General features: G+C 36.5%; 1 long non-coding RNA gene across 1 annotated transcript in view; it reads right to left on the bottom strand.

Moving 5' to 3' along the window:
* LOC118766593 overlaps positions 1–16,819 on the bottom strand; it is an 18,579-nt gene extending 1,760 nt beyond the window's left edge. Inside the window, exons 1-2 of the long non-coding RNA XR_005002536.1 lie at positions 16,809–16,819; positions 69–75 (exon numbers count right to left, since the gene is read on the bottom strand). This is a non-coding gene — a long non-coding RNA (uncharacterized LOC118766593). The remainder of the gene's footprint in view (positions 1–68; positions 76–16,808) is intronic.
* Positions 16,820–22,500: the final 5,681 nt, after the last annotated feature.

Here is a 22,500-nt window from a genome sequence, read left to right as displayed (position 1 = left end):
TCTCTTTCTCTCTCTCTCTATCTCTCTATCTATCTATCTATCTTTTATAACAGAAGTGACACTGTGACCTCCCTGCTGTAAATTACCAAATTTTAGGTCAAAGTTCAATAATTGTCAGCGTAAATCCAAGATGGCTATGATTAAAAATTATGATTAAATGCTTTGTTTAATCAGATATGTGTGTATAGAATCGACCTGTCCAAACAAAGGAGATAGCATCCAGATCATCATCATCATTAATGGAAAATGGAGACTGCGACATGGTCAAATTTATCAGCTAGAAATAGCAGCTAAATCTCATTTGATTCACACATCAGGCGTCGTTACCCTTACTATCCTTACCATCATCACTATCATCACCCACCTGAGATAATGTGTTTTTAGGTATACTGTGTTTGAATATTAAGTTGGGATGGTCACATTAGGAATGTCTTCAGTCATAGGTTTTGTTCAGTCTGGACTAACTAGGGACTAAGCTACAACAACAACAACTACTACAATAACAACAGTAACATCTAACACTATTATGTAACAACTGAGGCAACCTCTATGTGGTTATTTGATCTGTTAGAAATAGCAGCTAAATCTTCCTTAAATGAGATCCTGCCATCTTTAAAAAAAATGAAGGAGACACATTGGATGATGTAGTTGTTGATATTCCATGATTGTAAAGAAAAAAACGACAGGATGGCCACAATTGTATTGTCTTTTGATTATAATTCTGTTTGCTCAGAAGTATCTTAGGGTTGAATAACACCAACATCAACCAACAGAAGAAAGAGTTTCTAGGTGAGCACTCAACCTGCAAGAAATAGCAGTCATATGTCTTTCAAATCAGACTTCATCTTTGTTGAAAAAGTTGCTTTGGATAATGTAACCCTGGGTTTCCTACACGTAGGTAAAAGGCAGGATGGTCACTAATGGATTACTTTTGTTGATATATATATTAACAGGAGAGACCTGGTGCTAAAGAATACCAAAACATTTAAATCATGGTGCTTGAATCTGTTGAAAACAACAGCCAATTCTTCTAAAATTTTACTCTACCATTCTCAAAAATGAAGGACTGTTTCAATGATGTAGTCTTCGATAGACTAGGTTTTTAAAACATGCAAAACAAAACTAGATGAGATGGTCACGGTTGGAGCAAATTTTATTATTGTTCTGATCAATCCTAGCTTGACTTAGCGCCAAAAAACGTTGCTAATGGCAATGAAGAGCACATGAGATGATATAGTCCTAGATATATTTATACCGTGAGAAAAGAATATGAAAAGGAAAAGACAGGTTAGTTCAAACTGAAATGCATATGAGATCCATAGGTCTGTTTGATCATAGGGCTGATTGACCATAACTGACCCAGGGCTAAAACAACAAGAACAACAGCAGTATTTAAAAGTAAGAAATTAAATAGTTTGACTAGCGTCATATTCTGTGATAAGTTACCGTTTTTAACCCATTAACTGGCATAGCATTCCTTGCTATCGCCACGGTTGCAACATCCATTACACAGAATTTCACACCTATATATTGCTCTTGCCTCATACCTCTGAATGTCTTCACACATTTCTGCTAATGCCAACACCATTTTATCCCTCTAAGACTGCCACCTTGATGCATTCTTCTAATTCTTTTTCCAAATAGCTGAGATCCCATAGAGTTCTTGTATTCAGTTTCTGTAGTTGTTAATTGGATAGGAGACAAATATGTACACTCGGATTGGATATTGGGAGGACTTGAACTCTGGAACTCTGTACTGCAACCTAGTGAACCACTCATCGGTTTTTGTATGCTACCACTGCTTACGACAGTGCTTTGCAGAACCTATTTTTCTGCTAGGTGGGTTAGTTTTGTCATGTTTAACATGTGAAGTATTTGCAGTTAAGTAAGGAAATAAGTAGGGGCTGAAGTAAGGAAATATTAGTCAACCCCAGGTTAAGCATCATCATCATCATCATCATCATCATCATCATCAACATCATCATCAACATCATCAGCAACATCATCATCAACATCTTTATCATCAATTGCATCATCATCATCATCTTTGTCAACATCATCATTATCATCATGATCGTTGTCATCTTCATCATCATCATTATTATCAAGATCGTCATCGTCAATAGCAACGTCATCATTACCATCATCATCATCAATCGAGAGATGAGTCAATGAGTCACTCCTTTCCTATTTGGTCAATCAACCTGCTAGAAATAGCAGCCAAAACTCTCTAACGCACACCATACCATTTTTAACCCTGCACCTCCAAATAGCATGACAGTACTTCCACTCTTTTTACAACTACATTTTCACTCTAGTGCAGCTGCACTTCCACTATTGTACAGCTGCACTTACACTCCAGTGCAACTGCACTTCATTCAGATAAACGCATCACCAATTTTTAATATCCACTTTTCTATGCTTGCATGGGTTGGACGGAATTTATTGAGGTAAATTTTTCTACAGTTGGATGCCCTTCCTGTCACTAACCCTTGCTTCCCCATGGCCAGACGTCTTTTCCATACAATATTGAAAATAGATGGCATTCACATACAACAGTCATGTGATGTGAAATCAAGGTAATAGAAACATATACACATTCACATGCAGATACATACATATATTCATACATACACACACACACACAAGCATATACATACATACACACATATATATATACATATACACATATGTGTCCGGGTTTATATGATTGTGTATAGAAGAATATATTAACTGATTAAATTCCAACCTTGTCTGATTTTCACATTTTATTATTTACATTTTTTTCAATTTTGCAATATTATATGATAATAGATTATTATATATTTATTGTGATAAAACTAGTACTTTCATGCGTTATGCAATCATCAGGTTTATGTAGCAGTGGAGACAATTTTTCCACAATTGACAACTGTCATATATATATATAGTTAATCCCAAAAAAAACGAAGAACAAACACAAGAAAAAAACAATGCAAGGATGTGGTACATGCAAAGTATTAGCAGATGCTCAAGGAAGCAAAGAAAGGTAGTTTTACATTTTGAGCAAAGCTCTTCATCAGAAACCGGAGATGGAGAAAAGTCCAAGAGGAAAATTGCCAGCGATCCACATGTGATTACATTTTGAATGGAAAGAAACAAGTAAAAGAATATATATATATATATTTATTCTTTTACTTGTTTCAGTCCTTTGTGGCCATGCTGGAGCATTTCCTTTAGTCAAACAAATCAATCCCAGGACTTATTCTTTGTAAGCCTACAACTTATACTATTGGTCTCTTTTGCCAAACTGCTATGACAGGCTTCTTTCAGATTCCATATACCAAATCTACTCATAAGGGTTTGGTTGGCCTAGTGCCATAGCAAAAGACATTTTCCCAAAATGCCATGTTGTGGGAGTGAACCTGAAACCATGTAGTTGGGAAGCAAGCTTCTTACCACAGAGCCATAACAGCATCTATAAATAAAAATGTTTGCTTTGTTTTTTTATGTATATTCTATAATGTTATCTAATCAATCGATCAAAAGCTTCTATTGTGACCATCCATTCAAAATATTATTTTCATAAATAGTGCTTCTAGATGTACAACAGAAGTTCTCAACTAGGGTCTATATGACTCTCGTGGGTCCATATTGCCCTTGGAGGTCCATATTACCTTTGGGGGTCCATGCAATATTTTGTTGAAATTTATGTGCAGTGAATTGGTTATATGTCGAAAAATCGAAATATTTTAACAATTTATTATGTAGAATTCATAATATTCATTGATAAAAATTTAATTGAATTCTTTAAACATGGACTGGCTTTGAAGGTCCAGTCGAGTAAAAGTGTAAGCCAAATGGTTCCAGAGGTACAAAAAATGGCTGAGAAACACTCATATACATTATAGAGTAAGTAGTGTCTGGTTTAAGATTGCGGCACATAATTTTGAATAGTGTGGAGGTGGGTTTCGTTTCATTCCGGTGTTTCTGCAAGCAGAAGGCGGGACCAGGTCAATGTCAATATTATGGAAAGAAATTGAACTTCCCCTTGTAGGTCTAGCTTGTTCTTGGTCATTCCCCCTGTGAAGAACAAACATTAGGAAAAACAGTAACAAAAGACATTTCTTGTAGCTAGATCTTCTTGGAAGTGCAGTAGTACTGGAGCGGAAAAATGGAAGTGCAGTTGTACAGGAGTGGGAATACAGCTGTACAAGAGTGGGTGTGCAATTGTACAAGAGCGGAAGAAAGTGCAGTTTCAAAAAAGTGAAAGTATAGATGTACGAGAGTGGTCTTGTAATCATGGTATTTGGTAGTGCAGCTCTACCATCTTGAAACTAGTGTATGCTATTTTAGAAGTGCACTTGTCCTATTTTGAAAGTGCAGTAGTATCATTTTGAAACTACTGTTGTACTACACCAAAAATGCAGTTGCTCTATTTTGAAATTGCAGTTTTATGAATGACTGTGGAAGTGCAGCTGTATGTTTCAGAATGCACTTGTGTTGTGTTAAAAATGTGCAGCAATGTTATATTAGAAGTGGTGCTATGGTGTGCTGCATGTGTAGTCATGTAGGAATGTAGTCATATCTTAAAAGTGCAGTTATATTTATTTAAGGAGTGCAGTTCTATTATTTTGATATTGCAGTTATAGTACATCAGAAGTGCAGATGTGGAAATATTGTTGTGTTCTGTTGAAAGTGCAGTTTGTGCAACATTAAAAAGTGCAGTTGTGTTATTTTGGAAATGTAGTTGTGGTGTTTTTGAATTGCTTTTGTGCAATTTTGGCAATCTAGTTATGTTTTTTTTTTAAATTGCTATTTTACTTCAATAGCAATGCAGTTGTATGTAACAAAAATGCATTAATGCCATTTTTTTTACTTGCAGTTGCATAAATGCTGCTGAACCACACACTAAATGCGGAGTGCTAATTTGAAAATGCATTTGTGCTAATGTGGCAAATCAGTTGTGCATTATAGAATTACAATTATTTTTTTGGCAGTGAATCATGCACTTTAATAGCAGTACAGTTGTTGTAATACAGAGAAAGTGCTGGACCAACTTAGAAATGCATTATGCTATGGCGAAAGTGCAGCTGTGCTGCACTGAAAGTGTTGTTCTATTATTTTGCCAGTAATATCATTTTAGTGGTGCATTTGTCACATGTTCTTCATTTACTCTTTACTCTTTCTCTTTTACTCTTTTACTTGTTTCAGTCATTTGACTGTGGCCATGCTGGAGCACTGCCTTTAGTCGAACAAATCAACCCCAGGACTTATTCTTTGTAAGCCTAGTACTTATTCTATCGGTCTCTTTCGCTGAACCGCTAAGTTATGGGGACATAAACACACCAGCATCGGTTGTCAAGCGATGTTAGGGAGACACACAAGCACATACACACACATACATATATATATATAATATACATATATATGACGGGCTTCTTTCAATTCCGTCTACCAAATCCACTCACAAGGCTTTGGTCAGCTTGAGGTTATAGTAGAAGACAACCCGAGTCTTTAGTAGAAGTCAACCTCATCGGAATTTGAACTCAGAACGTAAAGACAGACGAAATACCTATTTCTTTACTGTCCACAAGGGGCTACATACAGAGGGGACAAACAAGAACAGACAAACGGATTAAGTCGATTAGATTGATCCCCAGTACACAACTGGTACCTAATTTATCGACCCTGAAAGGATGAAAGGCAAAGTCGACCTCAGCGGAATTTGAACTCGGGACGTAACGGCAGACGAAATACCGCTAAGCATTTTGCCCGATATGCTAACAATGCTGCCAGCTCACTGCCTTACATTTTTTAAAGTTATAAGAGCCATCCAAGTAAGGCATGGCTGTGTGGTAAGAAGTTTGGTTCTCAACCACATGATTTCAGGTTCAGTCCCACTGCATGGCACCTTGGGCAAGTGTCTTTGTGATTGAATTTGGTAAGCAAAAGTTTCCATCGTGTGTGTACATGTGTGTGTAAGTACTTGTGCCGCCTAACAGAGAGGAAGGGGAAGGATGTCCATAGGTGAAAAGTCTTTGAGAACCACTGCTTTCTTGCTTTTGGCATTTAACTATGGCAGGCTAAAAGCCTTAGTCACAGACACAATACAATGTTATTAATAGGTTATGAAACACTGACGCTGTGGTTGTTTCTTCACTTAACCTACCAATCCAACCAACCGACCGACCGACCAATCATAATTTGAAGGCTGCACATTAATTTACAAAATACCAAAAGAAAATTTCAATCTTCATCCTTTTGCAAATGCATTCGTATTATTTTCGAAGTCCAGTTGAAGAATTCCAAAAATGCAATTGTGTTATTTTTGAAAATACAATGATGTTATTTTAAAAGTGCTGTTATGCTGTTCTGAAAGTGTAGTCAGCTCTAATTGAAAAGTGCAGTTGAGTGGTGAAAATTTAGAAATGCAATTATGGCTTTTTAGACATGCAGTTATATGGTTTCTGAAGTGCATTTGCACTATTTTCAAGGTGTAATTGAGAAATTTTGTAAATGCATTTGTACTAATTGAATGTTCAGTTCTGTTTTTTTTTTTTTTTTTTGGTTGTTTCATTTTTGTTAACCTTCACTGCACTGATTAAATTTTTTTGTGTGTTAGCGTGCAGATGCTGGATAAATTTGCTGAAACTGGCTAAAATTTTAATTTGCAAGTTGCATACACTTACAGTAACTACCTCATATGAAATTTGGAGAATTCTGGAAAGTACCCACTGTCAAAATTGAGTTAAATCTTTAACTGCAAAATTAAGTTTCATGATCACTCCAGTAATTAATAATAATAATAATCTATTTTACTATAGGCACAAAGCCTTGAAACTTTGCGGGAGGGAAATTACCCCAGTGTGTAACTAGTACTTATTTCATCGACTCCAAAAAGGATGTATGGCAAAGTCGACCTCTGGAATTTGAACCCAGAATGTACAGGTGGACAAAATGCTTAGCAACATTTTGTCCAGCGTGCTAACAACTCTACCAGCTCGCTCTCTTAATGGTAATAATAATAGTAATGATTTCAAATTTTGGCACAATGCCAGCAGGTTTGGGGAAGGGGGTAAGTCAATTAATATCAATCCCAGTGTTCAAACTTGTACTTATTTTATCGCCCTCCCCAAAAGAATAAAAGTCAAAGTCAACCTTGGCAGAATTGGAACTCAGAATGCAAAGACTGACGAAACGCTGTTAAACATTTTACCCATGGTTATGATTCTGCCAGCTCAATAATAATAATAGTAGTAGTAGTAGTAGTAGTAATATGATAATTATAACAAGAGCACTCAGAGAATGTAAACCTCTGACAAGGCAACACCAATGTCAGAGATGAGTTTTAAAATGAGAATATCTCAAATAAATTCGACTGCTCTCACAGACGAGAATATTAAAAATGAACCCAACTGCTCTCAAAAATTAAGTAAAAAAAAAACAGGAAAAATAATCCAGAATCTTTGTCCAGTACCAGACTGATCCCAAAATCTAATCAGTTTGTGTCAGTCATGAGGCCAAACATCCTTGAAAGTTTCATCCGAATCCATCCTGTGGTTCTTGAGATATCTTGTCGACTGATAAACAAATACAACTGAAAACAATACCTCCACCTTCGCTAAGGCAGAGTTAATAATAATAATAATAATAATAATAATAATAAACTTATTGTTTACAGTGCTCAGGTGCACTACAGCTTATCAGAAGAAGTAGTCAAAAATAGTAGAGCATGAACTGTATATACAAAATGCACAGGAAGTGAACCATGAATGAGTCATTTAAAAAATATGGTGGGGGAAGACATCAGGTGTTCTGTTGGTGAATTTCAGGAAGCGTGGAAGTTTTGAAGGATATAGTGTCCTGACAGCTAACAACTGATGCAGGTAATTTATTCCATGCTTCAGCAATTCTGAGCGTGACAAAGTTTGTGTGTGAAAGTCATGGGTGCTATGTTGTTCTTTTGATTTTTGTAAGTATATGCACGAGTGTTAGACATAAGGAATTCTAAAAGATATCCGAATTTTGTTGTTGGAAAGATGGTAGATAATATTCTGGATGTCTACCGAGTCAGTTGCTAAATATCAGGGCTTGTGTGGTAAGTAGCTTGTCTACCAACCACATGGTTCCGGGTTCAGTCCCGCTGCGTGGCACCTTGGGCAAGTGTCTTCTACTATAGCCTCGGGCCGACCAAAGCCTTGTGAGTGAATTTGGTAGACGGAAACTGAAAGAGGCCCATCGTATATATGTATATATATATATATATATATATATATATATATATATATGCGTGTGTTTGTCCCCTAACATTGCTTGACAACTGATGCTGGTGTGTTTATGTCCCCGTTACTTAGTGGTTCGGCAAAAGAGACCGATAGAATAAGTACTGGGCTTACAAAAGAATAAGTTCCGGGGTCAAGTTGCTCGATTAAAGGCGGTGCTCCAGCATGGCCGCAGTCAAGTGACTGAAACAGTAAAAGAGTAAAGAGTAATGATGTTAAATACCTACCATAAAATAGAATTGGCATTTTCTGCAAGTCACATTGCCTCAATAAACTTGACATGTCTCAACACAAAAAAGGTTTAAACATGACATTCCTCAACAACTGATAGATTTGTAATATAAAACCGTTTTCCACAGCTAAAAGGCCAAACTCAGTTCCTGTGTCTTTCAAGTGCACATGCACTCGAACTGTATATTCTTAATTCCCACACGGTTGGGGTTAATCTAAATCTACGATATTCTTGAATTGCATTTTACAGAATTTTCAAAAATTATTTCTGGGAAAGTTAAACATGGTGTTCTTCACTTCATTCTACAGAAAGTGCTATAATGACAGCGGTGGTGAGGTTTGTTTCAGTTAAGTTGTTAAGGTGTCAAATAGAATGTGGTGTGATATTTGTTCTATGAAGGAGTGCTGAAAAGTCCCTGGCTCTAAGGGTATCACAAAAGGCCTGGTTGGAAACCCAACCTTTTTTATTCTTTTACAGGGCTTTGAAAAACTGAAGGATCGCTGCAATAAGTGTGTGAATCTGAGAGGGGAACATGTTGAATAAAATCATTATTAACTGATCCTTTCTTTTACTCAAATCCAGGAACTTTTCAGCTTTACCTTATAGTTAGTGATATATATATATATTATATATATATATATATATATATATATACATACATATATATCATCATCATCATCATCGTTTAACGTCCACTTTCCATGCTAGCATGGGTTGGATGATTTGACTGGGGACTGGTGAGCCAGATGGCTGCACCAGGCTCCAATCTGATCTGGCAGAGTTTCTACAGCTGGATGCCCTTCTTAATGCCAACCAGTCCGAGAGTGTAGTGGGTGCTTTTACATGCCACCGGCATGAGGGCCAGTCAGGCGGTACTGGCAACGGCCACACACAAATGGTGTTTTTTTTTTACATGCCACTTGCACAGGAGCCAATATATATATATATACATATATATCTTTCATTATCTTTTATCGTTTACTAGTTTCAGCCCAGGGCTGAAGTTATGGTAGTGCACCACCTGTAGTTACTCAGTGTTGTTTCTGATATTGTTTTTGGTGAAGTAGCGAGTTGGATGGAGCTGCTCTTCTTTGCGTCTCCTGCCGCAATGTAGGTTCATCTGGTATCTCAGATAGAAACCTGTCCAGATTTATATAAATAACCAGGGCAGATAAACGTTGTTCTGGGTAGCACATTAAACTGCATCCGGTAATGAGGTTCTAGCTTGGCAGTTCTGTAGTTTTGAGGAGCATGGAGTCACTCCTTAATAACTGTGACTCCCAGGTTTGTTCTGGCCCTAAACAGTAACACCTGTCAGGGCCCTGCCTTTGGGATAAATAGATTTCCCAAAACCAGAGGAGACTCCCTTTATTTTGACAAAGCCATGCAGTCAACATAGTCCTAGTCATTTTTGCAATGCTTGTCACTGGAACCTACTATGATGACCAAGAGAGTGGCAAAAGTCTTGTACAAGCTTCTGTCCATTGCATAACAAATGTCTCACTTTCATTTCATTTCTTGATCCATTTTGTATTTTAGATATAAAGTCATGTGTTGATGGATAATCCTTGCACATTCAAAGATGAAAGTAAATTACAACATTCGGGATGAATGTGAGATGGCTGTTATCTGACGAGATGAGACAATCATCGTGTGTGTTTGTGTGTGTATGTGTATGTATATGGTAAATATAGGTGTAGGAGTGGCTGTGTGGTAAGTAGCTTGCTTACGAACCACCTGGTTCCGGGTTTCTACTATAGCCTCGGATCAACCAAAGTCTTGTGAATGGATTTGGTAGACAGAAGCTGAAAGAAGCCCATCATATATATATATATGTGTGTGTGTGTGTGTGTGTGTATATATACGTTTGTGTGTCTGTGTTTGTCCTCCCAACATCGCTTGACAACTGATGCTGGTGTGTTTACGTCCCTGTAACTTAGCTGTTCGGCAAAAGAGACCGATAGATTAAGCACTAGGCTTACAAAGAATAAGTCCTAGGGTTGATTTGCTTGACTAAAAAAGGCGGTGCTCCAGCATGACCACAGTCAAATGCCTGAAACAAGTAAAAGAGTAAAAGAATATATATATATAAGTCCTGTTTTGACTTTCTCCCTCAAAATAACTATATATGTGTGATTATTAATTTAATATGTGTGTGTGTGTGTGCATTTATACATATATATATATATATATATATAATATATATATTATATATATATATTATATATATTTATATGTATGTATGTATGTATGTATGTGTACATTTGTCACCTTGTCTTGATATTGTGTAATAGGTGTAAAACATGTTTCACCAACATGCCGCTATTGTCCTTCAATTCCAGTCTTCTGTGCAAACAAACATGTCTAGCCAAAAGGAAAGTATCTACTTACTTCGGAACAGTTGAGGGTTACAGACAGGAAGAGCATCCAGCTGTAAAAAACAAACACAAACAAGAAAAAAATTTACCACAGCAAATTCTGTCTGACACATGCAAGCATTGAAAAGTGGAGACATTAAACGAATCTAATGATGATACTTGTAACCAACGCTTCTATGGAAAAACGGCTGTAAAAATGAACAAAGACGTGAACAACATATATATATCTATATGTGTGTATGGACATATTTACATACATGTACGGACATATATATTATAAATTGGTATTTTCATGCGTATGTTCCATGCAATAAATTTTTTTTTTTCTTAGTTGCTTAACATCACTCCATATTTATCATGGGGACTAATGTCGCAGTTCTAAATATCGTAATTTATTGTTAATTCATGTATTGAGCACTTTGTGGTATTACGCCTCAATGCCTCAGATTAGATCAAACGGAATTTGTCGTGTTCGACATACACAAGCACAAACACTCATGCTCACACACACACACACACACGCATATATTCTATATACACACTCTTATGTATGTACGTATATATATATATATATATATAGATATAAATATGTATGTATGTATATCTATGTAGACATATATATGGACAAATATTTATCCTGATGCTTTTATATGCAAAACAAGTGTCTCCATATTATGTATACATTACAGCGTATATATATATATATATATATACATATATATATACAAATTTTTGCAACACAAAAGCTCACAGTTAACCTATTTGGAAGTTGCTTTGATATGACATTTTCTATTATCCTCATTATATGGTGTGTCATACATCATTTCTTCTGTACGATATCACCTTTACATTGCCTTATGATATTGATTATACATCTACAGAAGTGTGTTTATGTATGAGCATGTGTGTATATATATATATATATACACATTATATATATGTATATATATAATATATATATATATAATATATATATATATATATATATATATTATATATATATATATAGATAGATAGATATAAATATGTATGTATGTATATCTATGTAGACATATATATGGACAAATATTTATCCTGATGCTTTTATATGCAAAACAAGTGTCTCCATATTATGTATACATTACAGCGTATATATATATATATATATACATATATATATACAAATTTTTGCAACACAAAAGCTCACAGTTAACCTATTTGGAAGTTGCTTTGATATGACATTTTCTATTATCCTCATTATATGGTGTGTCATACATCATTTCTTCTGTACGATATCACCTTTACATTGCCTTATGATATTGATTATACATCTACAGAAGTGTGTTTATGTATGAGCATGTGTGTATATATACATACATATATATATGTATATATATATATATATATATATATATATATATATATATATATATATATATAACATACCATGCATGCACATACATACAGATATGTATATATATAATGCGTTTAAAATGCTGTTCGTATCACATGTATTTATATACTGCATATACTTGAAAATCTATTTCTCTTTCTGTCTTGTAAATCTCTGTGTGGGTGTCAGTGCATTTATATGCATGTATATATATATATACACATACATACATATATATATATTATACGATATTATAGTCCTATAACAGCCAAATTGCCAATTAGTTTCATACTCGTAGTTAAGAATTATCTTTGGGGTTGGTTCTCAACTGTTGTAAAATCTATTGGCTATTTGGTTGTTATGAGATTATAACATTATTTACTATTAATTATAGAAATAATATACCCATTTTATTAACTAATTTAGAATGTCTATTTTTACTGGCTCATGGAATGGAATTTTAGACAACCATCATGGAAAAGTGGATGTTAAACAATGATGGTAATGAACTATATATATATTTATATAGTCATGGTTGTTTGGTAAAAGGTATTCTTCTTACCCATGTATTCCCAGGTTCAGTCACACTGTGTGGCACCTTGAGAAAGTTTCTTTTAATATAGCCCTGGGACAATTAAAGCTTTGTGAGTGGATTTGGTAGACAGAAACAGAAAGAAGCCTGTCGTGTGTATGTGTGAATATAAGGAGAGTGATGTGGCTCCTTACCTTGACATCATGGAAGAAGTGTCCTCCATGAGAGCATGTCTTTGGGTTATTGAAAAGTGAATGTTAATTGATGATATATATATATATATATACATACATATATCTATGTATGTATCTATATATATATCATCATCATCATCATAAGGAGTGGCTGTGTGGTTAGTAGCTTGCTTCCCAACCACATGGTTCTAGTTTCAGTTCCACTGCGTGGCACCTTGGGTGAGTGTCTTCTACTATAGCCTCAGGCTGATCAAAGACTTGTGAGTGGATTTGGTAGAAGGAAACTGAAAGAAGCCCATGGTGTGTGTATATATATATATCTATATATGTTTGTGTATATATGTTTGTCCCCACAACATCGCTTGTTCGGCAAATGAGTCTAATAGAATAAGTACTAGGCTTATAAAGAATAAGGCCTGAGGTCAATTTGTTCGACTAAAGGATGTGCCCCAGCATGGCTACAGTCCAATGACTGAAACAAATAAAAGAATATGTATGTATACATATATATATATTATATATATATAATATATATATATATATAAATATTATATATATCATGTATATATAAAATCTTAAAATCTTTTACTTGTTTCAGACATGGACTGTGTCCATGCTGGAGCACACCTTAAACGGTTTAGTAAAACAAATCAACCCCAATATTTATTTTTTTAATCTTAATACTTATTCTTTTGACCTCTTTTGCAGAACCACCAAGTTGCAGGGATGCTTGGTGGTGAACTAACACTCACATCCACCCACACACACATGCACACACACACACACACACACACACACACACACACACACACACACACACACACACACGTGCATACATGCATGTTCACACACTCATATATATATATATATATATGTATGTATGTATGTATGTACAAACAATAGTCTTTCAGCTTCTGTCAACCAAATTTACTCACAAGGCTTTGGTTGGCCCGAGGCTTTAGTAGAAGACACTTGCCCAAGGTGCCACACAGTGTGATTGAACCCGGAACCATGTAGTTGGGAATGAAACTCCTTACCATACAGCCACACCTATCATCCTCATCATTGTTTGAACATTTCCTTTTGTATGCTTGCGTAGATCAGCAAAAATCAGCAAATTGACTCGAGGCACTGAATTAGCCAAGTCATTAACACTTCAAATAAAAAGCCTGAAGGCATACATTCCAACTCTCTGTAATCTCAGCTCAACTCTGTGACCTCAAGTACTGCTGAGGTTAACTTAGGTGCAGGTGTGGCTGTGTGTCTTTATGAAGTTCATTTCTCATTCACATGATTTCAGTTTCAATCCAGTTGTGTGGCATCTTGAGAAGTATTTTCTGCTCTATATATAGCATCAGGCCAACCAAAGTCTTTGGAGTGGATTTAGATATGGATTTGTATTTTGGTAGACCGAAACTTTCAAGCGTTTAGTTGGCTGCAGGAGTGGCTGTGTGGTAAGTAGCTTGCTAACCAACCACATGGTCGCAGGTTCAGTCCCACTGCGTCGCATCTTGGGCAAGTGTCTTCTGCTATAGCCCCGGGCCGACCAATGCCTTGTGAGTGGATTTGGTAGATGGAAACTGAAAGAAGCCTGTTGTATATATGTGTGTATATATATATATATTATATATATATATATATATATATATATATATATATATATATATATGCATGTGTGTGTTTGTGTGTCTGTGTTTGTCCCCCGAGCATTGCTTGACAACTGATGCTGGTGTGTTTACATCCCTGTCACTTAGCGGTTCGGCAAAAGAGACCGATAGAATAAGTACTGGGTTTACAAAGAATAAGTCCTGGGGTCGATTTGCTCGACTAAAGGCGGTGCTCCAGCATGGCCGCAGTCAAATGACTGAAACAAGTAAAAGAGTAAAGAGTAAGAGATATTCACACCACTACATACGAGGATTACTGAAAAGTACCTGGCTTTGGTAAAAGATAATACAGGAAGATTAGTTAGCTATGATTTTATTCAATATATTCGTCTCTCAGATTCACACACTTATTGCTGTGATCCTCCAGATTTTCTAAGCCTTGTAAATGAACTCAGAAGGTTGGGCCTCCAGTCAGGCCTTTCACAATTCTCTTAAAGCCAGGAACTTTCAATACTTGCCTCATATATTTATTCCTGATAATTTATTTTATCCATCTTTATTTGTCAATCTGCTAAGTTACAAGACCACACAAACAATACTGGTTGTTGAGTGGTATAAATGTAAGCACATACATGCACAAATACTTGTGTTTGTGCATTTGTTTTACATTTGTTTTTCCATGCTGGCATGGGTAACATGAATGCATATTGACGGTCTTCATTTCATTAAACTTTACATGCTTTTCATGTAAAGCAGCATTCATTCCACTTGTACATGAAAGTTCCAAGCTACCAGACAAGTTGCTGACAGGGAAAATGTGAACAAATGTTTTAAGAGCAGCACAGGATATACACATTCATTCAGACACACAGACTCGCACACACACACACACACACAGAGTTAAAATTAAGGGATTTAAAGAATCAAAGAGATCTCACATTAAGTTCTCGACCAAGTACATGGCTAACAAGAATGACTATGGTTGAGATAAGAATGAGCTTCCATGTCATTCTGAAAATCCATGAGATACAACGGTTGACAGAATGTATATAAATAGAATAGATAAGAGAAGTGAGATGAAAGAGTAGCTGTTTATTCCATTTGTTTACAGTTGTTTCAACAAGATTACGAAACAGCTGTCTTTACATTCTGAGTTCAAATTCCACAGAGGTTGACTTTGCCTTTCATCCCTTTCGGGGTTGATAAATTAAGTACCAGTCGCATACTGGGGTTGATCTAATCGACTGGCCTCCTCTCCCAAAATTTCAGACCTTGTACCTAGAGTAGAAAAGATTATTATCATATATAAACACACACACACATACACACACTGAGCTTGTACTGTTTATGACTTAAAATACACCCACAAGATATTGGTCAACTGAAGACTGTTGTAGAACACCAGAAAGACATGCCTGCACTTCCAGACTACACATCCATGTCTGTTATACAAATGCACACACATACACTTGCAAACACATGTGCACGTATATGGCAGTGCAAAGTTTGGCATGCTGTTAGTGTTAGTTATAGATTTACCATAAAGACTGTATTGTAACTTTGGCACCACATTATGACTGTGTGTGTGTGTGTGCGTGCGTGCGTGCATACCTATCTGTCTATATATATATATATATATATATATATATATATATATGTGTATATATATATATATTATATATATATATGTATGTATATATATGTATGTATATATGTATGTATGTATATATATATATATAATATATATATATATATGTATGTAAAACATACATATATCTATGCATATATATATATATATGTATGTATATATGTATGTAAAACATACATATATCTATGCATATATATATATATATAAAACACACATGTATGTATGTCTATATATACACACACATGCACTCATTAATAATGGAGTCTTGCTGTGATCATTTAGCCCCAGGTCAGACATACTAAAGTAGGTCTGTGAATGATCAATAACTTTACATCTATAACCATCACAGCATTCCACACTTTGTACTACAACTACACTCTCCAACATACATTCGTCCTTTCCTTTCTTTAAGACAGTAGGGCATCACTTTCTATTTCTAGCAATTCAACTGACTGCATACATTTCTCTCCCTGATTAGCTGTTCATTGGGAAAGTGTTACATTGGGCCTGCATTTATTTTATATCTAATGATTCCCATAAGTTAAACAGTCTGTATGAGGTGGTGTGGAAGTTGGGACTACTGTCTGTGAACAGACCATATTTTCCCTCTCCCTCCCACCCTCCTTCCATTCCTCTCTCTCTCTCTCTCTCTCTTTCTGCAGATAACAAATATCTCTGCTAAATTTCCCGCGCCATGGACGGGAATGGAATGCAAGTAATTTTCTATGCACTCAACTCAGATGTCTATCACCTACCCTACTTAGAACCGACAGCAATCAGGGATCCCTCTACCTTATTTCTCAGCCTGCTAGAAACAACAACCAAATCTCTTTCATCTCACCTCAGAGCCTAAGTCTAAACCTCAAATCACATCATACTGTTTCAAGAAAAGAAAAAAAAAAGTCACAGTGAACAACATAGTTCCAAAATATAATTCAATAAAAATCTAAGAACGGATGGTCAATGTTGAAACAACTTTCCTCATAAATCTGCATAATCAGGTCTAACACAAGACAAAGCAAATACTTCACTATATCAGTAGTTCTCAACTGGGGTTTGTATAACCCTTGGCAGGGTCCGCAGATTTTGTTAAAATTTATACCTAATAAATTGATTGTACTTCAACAATACGTAAAATATATCTAATTTTTTATGCAGTTCCTAATAACATTTATTTATAGAAATATAATAGGATTTTTTTAAACATTCAATGGCTAGGAGGGTCCATCTGAGCAAAATAGGAATCAAAGGGGTCCATTAGTTAAAATGGTTGAGAACCACAGCACTTATGCCAATCTATAAAAGACGGCATCTCTGCTTTTTTTACTTGATTCTACAGCCAAATTTTAACTTCATTTCGCTTCAAGACCTCAAATCATATCCTACTATCTTGGGAAAAGAAAACGAAAGCCATACCTAATAATACAGTTCCAAGACATAAACTGAATGAAAATCTAAGATGAAATGGTCATGGCTGGAATGCCTTTGGTTTTAAATTTGCTTGATCAAAGACTAACATGGGCAGAACAGAAGTATTTCACTATACAAAGCTATTAGAGAGATTATCTGCTTTTTACATGACCCTTTGCTAAAAACAGCTACCAAATCACCCTGAAATCACATCTTAGACTCTTGTAAAAAATATATTATACTAAAAGAATTAATACTGTAGTCTTAGAAACAACTATTGTTCTTGCTTAGCTCATGATCAAACCTGCTTTGATCGAAGTTGTTCCATCCTTGACCATCCTGGTTTATCTTCAAACAACATATATATATATTTTATAGATTGGCATCAATGTCCTCAGCAGCAACAGTATTCTATGTTTGCTTGTCCATGCTGGCATGGATCAGATGTTTTTTCTGAGACAGTGTTTTAAAGATGGATGCTCTTCCTGTCACCAACACTTCTCTGTCACTCCTTGCAAAATGCCGGATCACAGCTTAACTATTCTGTAAATGTGGTACATATAGCAATAATATATCTAGATTAGTAAAACCTGGGCAAGTGTCTTTCTGCTATTGCCCCTGGCTGAGTGATGCTTTGTGACTGAATTTGATTGACGGAAACTGTGCAGAAGCCCATTGCGTACATATATATGTGTGTGTGTATGTGTGTCTCTATGTGTGTGTGTGTGTGTGTGTGTGTCTGTGTATATATATACACACACACACACACAGAGTTTTGTTGGTGATTTCTTTTCCTTTTCTGGACTTTTCCCTTTTTCCTTTCTGATGAAGAGCTATGCTCGAAGCGTCAATGATTCTTTCTTTTTACTGAACATCAAGCTAATACATTCCTTGTGCATATCTTGTTTGCTATTGCTTTTAATTTTATTGTTTGTTTATTTGAATTGACTATATATATATATAAATGGCGGTGCCCCAGCATGGCCAAAGCTCAAGAGCTGAAACTGGAAAACATAAACATAAACATAAATATATATATATCATCATATCACCATCATCATCATTTAACATCCGTTGTCCATGCTAGCATGGCTTAGATGGTTTGACCAGGGCTGGTAAGCTGGAAGGCTGCACTAGACTCCTGTCTAATTTGGCATGGTTTTCTTCAGCTGGATGCCCTTCCTAACACCAACCACTCTGAGAGTGTAATGGCACAGGTGCCATTTGCGTGACACCAGTATCTGCCATGACTGCGATTCTGCTTGGCTTGATGGGTCTTCTTCTCAAGCACGACATAATGCCAAAGGTCTTGGTTATTGCGTCCGTGAGGCCCAGCACTCAAGGAACTTGGCCACTTTGCCTCTCTCTTGAGAGAAAGAGATTGATAGATAGGAGAAAGATATACACAGACTGACAGGTAGATAGATAAATAGTGGATAGTTAGATATGTGTGTGTGTGTGTGTGTGCGTGTGTGTCTGTCTGTTAGTCCTCACCACCATTTGATAACCAGTGTTGGTTTGTTTATGTCACCTTATGTTTGTCATTCTGCAATAGAATAAGTACCAGACTTACAAAATAAGTACCAAAATGAATCAATGTGTTCAACTAAACCCTTCAAGGCAGTGCCCCAGCATGGCCACAGTCCAAAGATTGAAACAAGTAAAAAAAAAAATCAAAAGATAAAACACAATTACAGCTCCATGATATAATGAGACAGCAGCTCGTCTAGCGAGGTTAATTTATTACATTGTGTACCTAAAGACACACAGACATTCTTCACAAACAAAATCATGTTATTTGGATTACGAAAGAGAATGTCTACGATGCTTTACCATTCTTGGAATTTAATGCTTCAGTTGAGACGAATTAACTAAGTTCATGAAATCTCTGAACTTCCTCTTACGTTGACATAAGTCTTACAATAAGCTTCGTTGCCTTCCAGGTATTCAAGGCTGTAAGTCGACAGGGTTGTTGGAGCAACAAGTAGAAGTCTTGTGGTGTGGGTTTTCAACTGATTCTCCACTCTGCCTGTACTCAGTACTCTGAGTTCAAATCCCAATGAAGTCAACTTCACCTTCTTTTCTTTCAGGGGCTGATAAAGTATCACTCTAATACTAGAATCCATTCTTCTCTCTCTCTTACCCACTTTTTTCCTGCCCTTTTTCCCCCTCTTTTCTCCCTTTTCTCAGCCTGCTAAAAACAACAGTCAAATCGCCTTCATCTCACCGCAAACCATATTCTACTGTCTCAAGAAAAGAAAAGGAAAATCACAGCGTCCTATGCACTTACTTTCTCTGGTATTCCATTCCTCTTTGAATCTAATCAGCTGTGTTTAGACGTAGATCAAGACGGGCTTTACCCATCTTTTTCTTTCTTATATGTAGGAACCCAAAGACTACATTATCCAGCGTTACTTTTCTAAGACAATAACATGTGATTTGTGAGCAATTTAGCTGCTATTTCTAGCAAGTTGAGTAACTGCAAGTAGACTCCTCTTGTGGGCTTGCTGCAAAAAGAACCTAATTGAAGATATCAGTGAAGAATTGTGTCAGATCGTCTGCACATGTCTGAAAAGCCCCATTCAGGAATGTTAACAAGCTCACCAGTCTTATATACACTCACTGCATGTAGGACCAGTTTTATCTCTAAAGAGGGCATTATCGTTCCTTTGATAATATGACCTTCATTAATTACTTCCTGTTCTTGCTATGATAACCATGAGCAAAGAATTTACTTAGCCTGATGATGTTATTATTCTTGATGTTGTTGTCAATATTGTAATGCTGTTGTTTGGTCCCCAGATCATTTCTGCTCAAACAGACCTATGTTCTAAAGCATTTTAACTACAACCATCTTGTCTTTCTGCTTCTGGTTATCAACAACTACATTATATAATGTGTCCTCTTTCTTTCGGTTTTTTTTTTAAGACAGCAGAGTATGATTTTTGAGGGGTTTAGTTGCTATTTCTAATAATTCAAGTACTACATTGAGACTTTCTAATCAAGTTCATTATTCAGCTTTGTATGAAAGGTGGCAAGCTGACGTAACCATTAACCCTATTACTGCAGAAATCAGATACATCAACTCAAAATTTCATTATCCTTAACTACAGGAAGCAGTTTTATGCACCAGTCTATCTTTTGTTGAGGAAGGTCATGTTTAGGACTATTTTTTGTTGAGATAGAGGTGCATGTATGGCTGTGTAGTAAGAAGTTTGCTTCCCAACCACATGTTTCCAGGTTCAGTCCCACTGCATGGCACCTTGGGCAAGTGTCTTCCCCTGTAGCCTCAGTCTAACCAAAGACTTGTGAGTGGATTTGGATCTGGTAAATGGAAACCTTAAAGAGTGTGGTTGTATGGTAAGAAGTTTGCTTGCCAATCACATGGTTCTGGGTTCAGTCCCACTGTGTGGTACCATGGGCAAGTGTTTTCTAATGTAGCTTCAGGCTGGCCAACGCCTTCTTGAGTGGATTTGATAGATGGAAACTGAAAGAAGCCTATCGTATATATGCATGTGTGTGTTTGTGTCACTACCACCACCACCACTTAACAACCAATGTTGGTATGTTTATATCCCCATAACTCAGCAGCTTGGCAAAAAAAAAACCTGATAGAATAAGTACCAGGCCTTAAACATAAGCACTGGGGTCGATTCATTCAGCTAAAAGAAATTCTTCTGGGTGCTGCCCCCAGCATGGTCACAGTCTTTGACTGAAACAAGTTAAAGATCCTTATTTATCAATCTGCCAAATTACAAGACCGCACGGTACTGATTGTTGAGCAGTATAAATGTAAATTCATACGAATGCATTCACACACAAATGCTTGTGTTTGTACATGTTTTGCATTTGTTTGTGAAGAACATTTTGACCCTTCGTGTATCGTTAAACTCTGTCTGCTTTTCAAATAAAGCAATTTCCATTCCACTTGTTCAGGAAAACGTGGAGCCACCTACCAGACAAAATGACGACAAGTAAAAAATGTCAACAGACATTGTAAGAGCAGCACATACGCACACACACATGCACACATGCATGCAGACACGCACGCACACTCACACAGTGTGAAAATAAGGGTTTAAAAAATTGAACAGATCTCACATTAAGTTCTCCATCAAATGCATGGCTAACAAGAATGTCCGTGGTTGAGATTTGGTTGAAATTTCATGTGGGTCTGAAAAACAAGGAGGAGAGAATGTATATGAGCAGAACAGATAAGAGCAGGGGTTGGCATTAGGAAGGGCATCCAACCATCGAAACCATGCCAGAGCAGACAACTGGAGTCTGGTGCAGCCCTCTGGCTTGCCAGCTCCTGTCAAACCATCCAACCCATGCCAGCATGGAAAACAGATGTTAAAAGATGGTGATGATGATGATGATGATGACTATGATGTCAATTAGAGTCAAGAGAATTAGTGCTAATTTTCTTTTAATTAATTCTCTTTACTCATTTACTTGTTTCAGTAATTTGACTGTGGCCATGCTGGAGCACCGCCTTTAGTCAATCAAATCAACCCCAGGACATCTTTTGGAAGCCTAGTACTTATTCTATCGGTCTCTTTTGCCGAACTGCTAAGTTACGGGGACGTAAATACACCACCATCAGTTGTCAAGCGACGTTGGAGGACAAAGACACACAAACGTATACACACACACACACACATGTATATATATACATATATACGACGGGCTTCTTTCAGTTTTCATCTACCAAATCCACTCACAAGGCTTTGGTCGGCCCGAGGTTATAGTAGAAGACACTTGCCCAAGGTGCCATGCAGTGGGACTGAACCCGGAACCATGTGGTTGGTAAGCAAGCTACTTACCACACAGCCACTCCTGTGCCATTAAAAGAAAGAAAGT

This window comes from Octopus sinensis, linkage group LG16 (assembly GCF_006345805.1).
Source record: "Octopus sinensis linkage group LG16, ASM634580v1, whole genome shotgun sequence".
NCBI classification, from domain to species: Eukaryota; Metazoa; Mollusca; class Cephalopoda; order Octopoda; family Octopodidae; genus Octopus; species Octopus sinensis.
Note: the sequence above shows the minus strand (reverse complement) of the source record. Positions and strands in the feature narration are given on the sequence as shown.